A 10,436-nucleotide genomic window follows, 5' to 3' on the forward strand; every position below is an offset into this window, starting at 1 on the left:
CCCCGCCCCCAGCCCCGCCCCAACTGCCGCCGGAGCCCCGCCCCCGGCACGTACCACCGCGCCCGCAGAGGGGGGGTGAGAGTGTGAAGCGGCGCGGCGCGGGAGCCGCTGCCCCGAGAGGGGTGCGAGCCTCGGCCGGCAGGGTGCGGCGGGCTCCTACCCCTGCCCGTCCCCGACACATCTCCGCGCCGCTCCTGCATCCCTCCTCAGTACCCGGCGCTCGCCCGCAGCAGACACGCCAGGGTAATAAAGTGGAGGGGACTGCACTGATTTGTCTCGGATCAGTTTTGTTCCCCACAAAGGAGCAGCGTGGAGCGCCCGTGTAGACACTACCCGCTCTCCACCTTACGGGGACGCAACGCACGTGGGTTTCGTAGAGAGATTTCTGTAGCCTTTTATATGGTGAACAGGCAGGGCTTTACGGACCCAGTTGACTAAACCTATTATAGACAGATCATCTACCTGTGTTACTGAGCGTGTGATGCTGGATTTATCTACCGATGAAAACTTTTACACATTTCATTTGCGTGGCGGAAAATGTGCTGTTGTCTCACGGGAAAAGGAGAGCCAGCCTGTGATTAGAAAGAAGGCATCAGCTTTTGTGGTGGAGCACAGCAGCGCAAATGTGCAGTGCGGGTTTTACTAACCAGTGGCAAAAGTGAAGGAAGATACTTTGAGGAAACAAGGGCAAAAGTGTCTTAGAAGTTTGGCAACTTTCAGGGTGCAGACTCTAAAGAGGTTTTTTTTCTTAAGGCAAGTTAATCAACTACGACTAGCAAAATTAAATGTAATAGAAATAAGTTAATAACAATTGGGCTTAATAAAGATACCAGCAACATGGTTTGGTGTCGTGTGTGAAGGGCCCTAGAGGCCATGGTGATGGAGCGCATGATAAAGAACAAGGAAGAGTTACACAACAAGAATCCGTGACCTCAGGGAGTCCCCAAGCCTTGAAATGAATACCATGAGCCTCATTCTGATTTTACACTGGTGAAAATCAGGAGTATATTCACTGACATCAGCCGAGTTACAGCATCACAAGGCTGGTTTGAGAGCAGACTAAGGCCTGTGCATTGGAGAGTGACTCATTTGGGGAGCAGAAGAGTAGCATCACCATGTTGTCTGTTTAGCTAACTGCAGCTGCCATTTGAAGACTGCAGGTCTCCTGAGGTTTGCCATCAGTTTATGGTTGGGTTTTTTGTTTTGTTTTTTAATTTTGTTTCAAGGCCCAAATCAGTTCCAAATTCACTTGGACAAATCCCAAGTCAACTTTCAAATTTTGACTGTGCAGAGCTCAGTTGTTCACGTCTGTGCTCTACCACCCTGGGCAAGTATCTTTCTTCCCAGCCCCATCAGTCTGGGGCTTTGGATACTCCTCAAAGCTGTGGCAAGCAAGACCTATGTTAAAGCCCAGGGTCCCCTAGTCTCACCTGCACCTAGCCAAAAAAATATGTAGTCAAGTTTCCTACATTTAGAGAAACTCAGGGGTCAGCCTACCTGGAGTGCAAGGGACAAGCCTTGCCCTGGGAAAACTGTGATCATGGGACTTACAGGGTTCAGCCTGCTCACAGTGCAAGGGACATGCCTTGGCCTGAGTGAGCACAGTGTTTATGCACAGAAAGATAACTTCCTCAGTAAGCTGAACTTCTAGACATTTAATGTTCTAAAACCAAGTTACTTAAATACTAAACAGCTTGGGAAGCCAATGTGAGTGGAATGGGTTGCCTCTAATATTTCTATTACAATTGCACCTGTAGGCTCCAGCCAAGATCAGGACTTCAGTGTGCAGGGCACTGCACAGACAGATTTAAGACTTCATTAGAAAATGTTAATAATTGTAGTTAAATAGAGGAGGAGTGGAATCAAAGCACAGAGAATCCAGTGGCATGCCCAAGGTCATACAGCAGGTCAGTGACACAGCCAGAAATAGACACAGGTCTCTTGAGTCCTACCCCAGTGTCTGACCTGCCACTTCTGAGCTGTGCCAACTCCCATCATCTGGAGAAACTGAGTTACAGTTCAAAGCTTCTGGTTCAGAAGGGGCTAACTGTGCTGTGGGGCACCCTGCTCTGGCTTCAATTTCCTTATAGTTTAGTTCAAACGTCTCCTTTGTAATTTAAGTTTTGCATAAATTTTTGGCTGGTAACCGGTATGGAAAGGATTTTCTTGAGGACAGGTGTTGATGAAGTTTTAAACTGAAAAGGCCTAACACAAAGAATTTCAATCCAAAGGCAGTTTTTCCCAGGAACTTTGTTTGTATTCATGCTACTTAATTAGGTCACTCAGTTCATCAAATTTTATAATGGCTGGGTAATTTATAGTTCTATTCACCTCCAGTCACCCACTTGGTTCCTGTGCAGTTTGGGGATAAATCCTTTGGGTGACCTGTATGAAGTGAGTTGCCAGTTTCAGCCTGGCTTCCAGTAGCAGGTGGCTGTATCATAAAGGCATCACCACAACGGCCATCCTTTTTAGCAGTCTCAGCAGAGAAGCCAAGTATTGAATAAGCCAGGGAGAAAGGCTTCATGTTGCTAGGAGTGGGCACATCAGCCTGTGTGAATCAGCTAAGGACAATGTGGGGTTCATACTTCCTTGGGTCCCATGGAGAAACAGAGAACTTGAGTCTCTAGGTCAGTCCAGGATAATAATTTACCACAAACACTAGATCTTTATAGTCCTTCAAGTTAAAATCGAAGTGAAACAAGGTAAGCTTTGAGTTCAGTTGGAAAACACACAAAATACAAAGGCCACAAGGCCTGTCATCCTCTAATTGTGTTTTAAAGAGACTCTTCTCTGCAGACACAAATCACTGAGACAGCTGAAACTTCGCAACGTTCAATGATGTATTGGCAGATAACCTTTGTCCTTACATCAGGTCCAATTCTGAACCAACCTGTGCATGCCTAGACTTGGGGTAGTAAACACCTGCCTTCTGCCGCATGTTCGTTGCATGCTAACCAACTGATCAAAGAACACAAAATGCTGGCTCAAGCTACAGTCCACAGGGCAACAATCAACTGGATGATATCTCCAGACAAACTGTTTGTTTTTTTAGGCTTGAGCTGTTATAAAAGGTTAACTGTACTTTCACCCATTTTCTTGAGGGACACATAAAAATGATGGCTAGCACCTGTTTACACACTGCTGACAGCGCAGAAGAATTCCTAAGCATTTTATGGTCAACTCTCTAGTTCAGGAGTCTCTATAAATGTACAGTCATTGCAGAAGTAGGAGGCCAAAAAATGTCCTGGCATGTTTCTGAGCAAAGTGAAAAAGAAAGAATGAGTATACCAGTACCAAACTAAGCTGGGGCCATAGCATCTTTGAGATTGCAGCCAACTTGCTTTGCTTTTCAGCATAAAAATGCAATGCTTGTAATAATAAATTGGTATTTCTAAGCATTTTCCTTCTTTATGTTCTATTCTGTTCTGTTCCAGCACTCATAATTTGTTTTTTCTCAGATGTTCTTTTGACCTTTGTATGCTGAGTTTCAAGGTGTGTAAAATGGGATACTACAGAAAGCAGTACACTGGTTTATAGAGCACTTCTGACATGTGAGGTAGATCCTGTTCCCAGCAATCTGATATATTCTAGTGATGAGGAATTGGCAGTGGGGTCATGTCTTCTCTGTACAACTGCTGGCAACTTCTGTAGTCAAAAATTAAATTTATTTTGGAACATTTCATATAAAGCATCACTAGGGAAAAGCCCAAGGCTCAAACCATTAGTATTAACAACATTACCAAGTCACCTGAAAGGATGAGTCAGAGTTTGCTTGAAATTTTGATCAATATAGTAGAGACGCAATGACTCATTTTGATAAAAATAAAGAATTGGAGTACCAATTTCTGGACTGAGAAAACTTAAAGCTGTCAAAGTTCATATTCTGTTTGCTTGGCTCAGTTTGTGGGAGCTGTTGCATTTTTTAGTATTTCTTGGTAGTCTTACAAGCTGAAAAATAATTGGTTTCTAAAAACTGTTTAAATGGAGGGGGCATCTTTCTGTTAGCAACATAATAAAAGATATCAGATTCACCCAAAGAACCTTGTCTGCCTATATACTTGTAAAATGCATTTTTTAAAAAGCAAATTTTTTAAATTAGAACAATGAACGTTCTAACCCATCTAATGCATGATTTTGCGGACTTGAGAAATGCCTAGACACCATCATGCTATTATTTTCTGCTTCTCAGCCCGGATTTCATCCACAAAAAGGTTACCTGGTGGACAGGCTACTTTCACAGGGATGAGTGCAGAGGGAAAAAACAAGGCAAAACAGAAGAGGAATTATAAATATAGGAAGGAAAAAAGATAAGGCCCCTTAGAGCTGCAAATGTTTAACTATCCCAAATTTTGAGGGACAGGAAAGACTCCCATAAAAGAGTAAACCCACAGTGGAGAGTTCAGCAACGGGGACTCTCTCCTAACAAAGGGGTCAAATCTCCACCTGCTTGCAATGCTGGCTCCTGCCGAGAAGCCACTGTGAAGCTTTCTGAAAATTCCTTTTGGCTTCTTTTTGGTACAGTATGATTTTCTAGGAAAATATCTAGATGGCTCTTACTGCTATTGGTTAAATCTGTGAGGTGACTAAACAGAAGCCTATTGTTAAATGGCTGAACATTGCACTTGTAAATTGCAAAAATCATGTTACTTGTCAGATCCCCTAAAAGCCATTATTTTTTTTAAACATGTCATTTCTACCAGGCCAGAATGGAGCTGGGATGAACATGAAATAAACACTGGACAAAAAATCTCTGCAACAAAAAAAATGTTGCGAATAGGACTCCCTGAAAACAACAAACCAGGAAGCTAAGCACAAGATATAAAACAGATGAGACCAGCATGTTCTTCCTGTCAGGCTTTTGTTAAACTTGCTTTTTTCTCCCCACATTTTTCCCTCTGGTCTGCAGAGAGTAGCAAAGCCTGGGGAACCATCCTAATCCAGTCCCCCACCAGGATGGACTCTATACCCCAGCATGGTGCTCTCTCTTTCTCTCCTTCTCTTCCCTAAGGGAAGGATAGTCCTGCTGACAGCAGCAGCTAAAACCCAGGCTGGGGCCCTAAAGACAGGCTACAATGCAATTTTCTATGGTCTCAGATTAAACTTTCCTTATCCCAGTACCTGTCTGGCTAGGCACAGTAGTAAGGATATATAAGCAGCAAAGGCTATTCATTCACCTCCATTCTTTTTCTGCTACCTGCATTCCTGGATGTATCCTCCCCCACCGTTGTATTAATTTCAATTGGATTTGTCAGAAGCTTAACTCTGAGCTAATTAGCACCCTATAAGGCCTCTCCTTTCTACAGTACCTCCACAAAAGATTTACAATGTGATTAAAGTTAGGTGCCTGAGGACAGCAGTGTTCAATAGTTCCTCTGCATTCTTGGGGAATTAAGCCAGAAGGGGAAGAAAAAACACTTTTTTTTTTTTGTTTTTAATCCAAAAAGAAAAAAAACCACCAAACAAAACAAGAACAAAATGAAAGCCGTTTTAACTCACTTCTAAAGTTAAATCACTTAACCCCATCCTATTGTCATGAAAAAGCAGGCAGGATTAATAGAGCTTCCCTCCATGATCCAGCTCATGAAAGATCTGTTTCTTTTTTGCTCTGTTTTTATTTAGGGTGAAACACTCAGTTCTGTCAATACAGCAAGTGCTCTGTAGAGGGTCTGAATTCTCAGTTGGTTGTCAGTGTTTCCATGCTGAATATGAAGAAAGTAAATCAATAAAAAGACCTGCTTCCTCTTTAATGTAATTTCTCCTCTGTCCTTTTTTCTTTTTTTTTCTCTTTAATTTCATAGAACAATGAGGAGAACAGGTTTATTTGGTGAGCTCAAAGAGAAAATAGCAAAGATGTTCTGGTTGCATTCTGATCTGCTCAACATGAAGGATCCCCTGTGAGCCGGCTTACTTTTTTTGTTTAGTTCATCTGAAGACTTTAATGGTCACTTTTGTAATCGCTACTTAGTTATGGTATACAGTCCTCTTGTATGTTAGATAAATGTTAGCATGGAGGCACAGTGACAAAATCAAAGGTTAAATTTAGGAGTCCTGGTTGCCAACCTGCTAATTTGGTTTCTAGCTCTCACTCTTATTGCCACCCTATAGAGTGCACTGCCAACTCCTTTCAAAGCCAATAAAAGGGCTTCCGATGACCTCCATGGGAGTAAAAGGACATTCATTAACATCTTGCAAGAGTTCTTAGCAATGTCATTTGTTTTTTCTGTTTCCTACACACGAACAGAGTTTCTGCTGTTCTTTAACAGGTGTATGCCCAGAACAAGGCTTGCTTTGTAGTTTTTCCTAAAGTTTACAATCAGGAAGGGTTTATGAAGGTACAGACCAGTGTACCTCAGCTCTCAGTTTACTGAAGTCAGAGGAGTCCCCCCAGTGTAAGGGAATAGGTCTACTCCCTCCTGAGTCAGCAGTTTTGCTGTTCACTTTAAAGTGGCATGGCATGATTGTATCATAAACCTGGGTTAAGTCAGGTCAGAAAACATCCTATTTGGGACAACAGGTACTGGGAATAGGAAGATTTCCATGATAAAAGTTAGCCTTGTTGAAACACCCTGGATGGGTTTGACCTGATGGAACCAACAGTATTTTGGGTTGGGACAGGGACAGCCAATATAACACCGTCTGTGTTGTGCTGGGTACAGAGACAGGAAGGCTGAAAGTGCAATGGTCTTGTCTCCTTGCAGCTGAAGGATAAAACTTCTGTTTTAGCTGACAGCTAATGGAGATTTTCTTTTTCTCAGCTGGTAGAACAGCTGCATTTGGATTGAAGGGTTCAAGTGTCAGATGAGTATATTATTTGTAACATAGCCAAACCCCTAATGTGGTGAATTTTGCTGTGATTTTTCAGGGTCTATTATACAGTGATTCCCAAATCCATAGGGATGTTTTAGAGAGAGGCAAAAACTGAAGTAGTTGATGGAGTGAAACAAAGTGCTTTAATATATTTGCGTTTTCCTTTCTATGTCTCTTTATTAAAAAATCTGCTTCCGTTGGACCGACCACAAACTTGCTGTCATGACAAGGGCACAAGATACAACGTAAAGAGAAAATATTATTTTGCCCAGTTTCACCAGGTGGCTCTCTTCTAGCCCATGGTCTTCCAAGTTATTTTTCTTGGCGTACGAGAAAATGTTCAGTGTTGGGAGGATATGCTGTGTTGTCAGTAGTTTTTGTTATGCCATGATCTATGCAGAAGCACTGGTCATTGGAAAGAGGGCTGTGAGAGCAGCGGGACGGCCTGCTCTTAGCATTCAGCCTGATAAGAGTCAGTTCTTGAGACAAGAGTTGCTTTCTGGGACTTGCTGGGGAGAGAGTTCTGGAAGTAGGGACTACACTGCATGCTGTCTGACCATTTCTGGTCCAGGATTACTGTATACATATAGGACAAAACACATGGCACTTAGAATATTTTCAGAAAACCTGTCATTGATTTCTTCTCCACAGGGCTGACTGGTGCAGCCATAGATGTATGCACCATTAGGCAGAGGGCATGACTACTGAAAGAATAGGGCAACGGTTTGAGAATAGAAGCTATAGTATAATGCATGCTTTGGCTTCAGATGAACACATTAAAACTCTCAGGACAAAAATCTGAAAAATTGGGGAATGATCACATGCTGTTCCCCAAGGAATAGACTAGACATAATCTAAGAGACTTTTTATCACTCTGGTCTATTATTCATTCAGCAGTAAGTTACACCAACTAGAAAGACTCATCTGGGGTTTGTAAATTGTATTAAATTTATAAATATTAGTATGGGATTGTAATTTTTAGGAAATTAAAAATAATCCCTCAAGTATCTAATGAAACAGATAAGTATTGCACAGGGATTAAATATATCTTCTAATGTTTAAAGAATCTTCTTGGAATAAACTGATCTCAAACATTAGCTGTACCTAGCTGCTGACTGCTTATTGCACATCACACAGGAAAAGGCTTTCTAATTACCTAATAACAGGTCCTTTCTTCAGTGCCCTGCAAATGCAGCAACTGTAGGCTGCTGACGTAAAAATGTCAATCAATCTTTGTCCTTACCTCTTGGAGATGTGCACCAGCATCTTAGGGCACCTATATACATGGTCCAGGGTGGGGCTAGGGGAGCATTTTAATTAGAGTGGCTCTCCAGAGAGCTGGTTTAATTGAAACTCTCACAGTACCTCATGTATTCAGCATCCCATGTTTCAAAGTGGTGGTGGGGGGCTTTAGTTAAAGCACTCCCACCACCATTTTGAAACACTGGACACTGAATACACAGGACACCAAAGCATGCTGGAGTGGTCTGACTGGGTCTGCTCCAATGCGTTCTAATCAAAATACGCTGGAGCACGTGTAAAAGTGCCCTTCAAGTTTACTGTGGCTCTTCGCAGTGCTTGGAGAGGTTCATCCCCAGAACAGTCTTTTGCATAGTTGCCATGAAGAGGGGCCTCAAACTGTTACATTCTGACTCGAATCCAGTCTGAAGCATGCCTCTTGTTTTAGGGCAGGGTATATAAAGTGCAGAGCTGGCCTTAGGGGTGGGCAACATGGGTTACCACTCAAGACACTGTGGTCAGGAGGGTGCCCCACACACGCACATACATGGACACTGTGAGTGGCAGGTAGCAGTGCTGGCCTGGGGCACTGCTCAGGGCCCCGCGCAATGCTGGGGCTTGGAGGGAGGGGGCCTCAGCAGGACAATGGGCTGCCTGGGATTCCATGCATAAGGATGGCACCAACACCTGTTCTTGCCCAGATGGGTCAGGGAGGGGCAGCATATGCAGGGAGCGCTGGGCTGGGACCCGTGGTCTGTAGAGATGTGTGTTGTGCTCTAGAGCAGCTCTGTGATGGCCTCAGGGCACTGGAGCCCTCCATGCCAACACTCACCGGCAGCTCATCACAGGGTCCTGCTACCTCCACTTCTGCTCCACAGGACTGCAGCTGGCAGTCCCTGCCACAGGCAGACACCCTGCCCAGCTCCCCAGCCTGCCGGATGGAGCCCGTCTACAGCAGGACAGCGGTGCCAGTGACTTGAGAGGGGAGTGTTGGGGGGAATGCTGGGGGACACCAAATACAAGTTCACCCAGGGCACCATTTTCCCTAAAGCCTCTGATAAAGCGCAAATAAAACCAAAGCAGAGATTCAGACTGAAGGAACCCAAGCTCTCCAGGTAACGCAGGACCTCAATCATATGCTGAGAGCTGCCCAGAAGGATCCTGAAAGGGGTGTTTTAGGTCCAGATAATGGAAGCGTCTGAGCTCAAATCTGACCACAGGTAACCTGCATCAAATCTTCAGCTCAGAATCTCAAAGTTTCATGTGTCATCTCAATGATAGCATCTCCAGCAACCATGGAGCCTTTTGTACCCTGCTAGGGCATTGTTTCAAAACATTTCACAGCACCTTTTGAAACTCCATGCTTCTTTTATCAACTTGTGTTTTCCTTGGAAGATTCTTCCATTTAAGCACCGACTCAGGCCTGCTGTTGAGACACTATGGTACAGAGTGCTCTACAAATACCTAGGCAGATTAACTTACATCAAGCCCAGACATGTTTGCTAACAAGAGCATGGCTCAAGATGATGCGACTGCATGTGATAAAGAAATCAAAGGTATTCTAAGCCCCAGATGTTCTGCAGATGATGAGAAAACAAGAGAAGCAATAAAGTCTGCATGCCTGTTCCTTTGGCTTACATTCCTTACCAAAATTTTATTTCCTCCTTTGGTTTTTGGTAAACGTGAAAGGCTTTGATACTGAAAAACATTATTTTCATTTGGAAACACAACCAAGTGAAAGTTTTCTTGACTGAGCAAAAACCTGCATGAAGGATTTCAAAAAAACCTGCAGAACACTATGGCAGGTTTTATTTAGTTATAGTGGTACTATTTACAGAACAAATTCAGAAATCAATGTAAAAGTATGTATAGTATGAGTTACTTGGTTTTGTTTTATATCTTTAGCACTTGCACCCATAGCAGTCTCTGGACTGGTGAAAATGTTTTGTTAACAACACCTGCTGCTATTTTCCTTTGGTCTGCTCCCAATGCCAGATATTGACTATTGATTGGCACAGGGTTAACAAAACTGGCAGAATTTTTTTAGATCATATCTCATGCCTGTTGTAACACAAAACACTGCAGCAAGTGGTGTCCAACATTTCTTATCAGACTGAGAGCTGTTCTCCCCCCTCCCACTTTTTAAGGATTATTTCACAAATTATACAAAAAAATTCAAACATGTAGCATAGGTATATTGATATATATGTCTTTTTTAATTGTCATTGGTGTTTTCAAAACACCTGGTACTTATTGTTACAAAGACATTTCAGAAAGGAGAGAAGGAAAGGTGAGAAGTCTAATTAAATAAAGTGGTGCATTCATCATGTCACCCCTTTCCATTACAAAACCCCATTTTCAAGGGTTTATAACTCAGCCATAAAAAT

This window comes from Gavialis gangeticus, unplaced genomic scaffold (assembly GCF_001723915.1).
Source record: "Gavialis gangeticus isolate Ggan-Ray unplaced genomic scaffold, GavGan_comp1, whole genome shotgun sequence".
NCBI lineage: Eukaryota > Metazoa > Chordata > Crocodylia > Gavialidae > Gavialis > Gavialis gangeticus.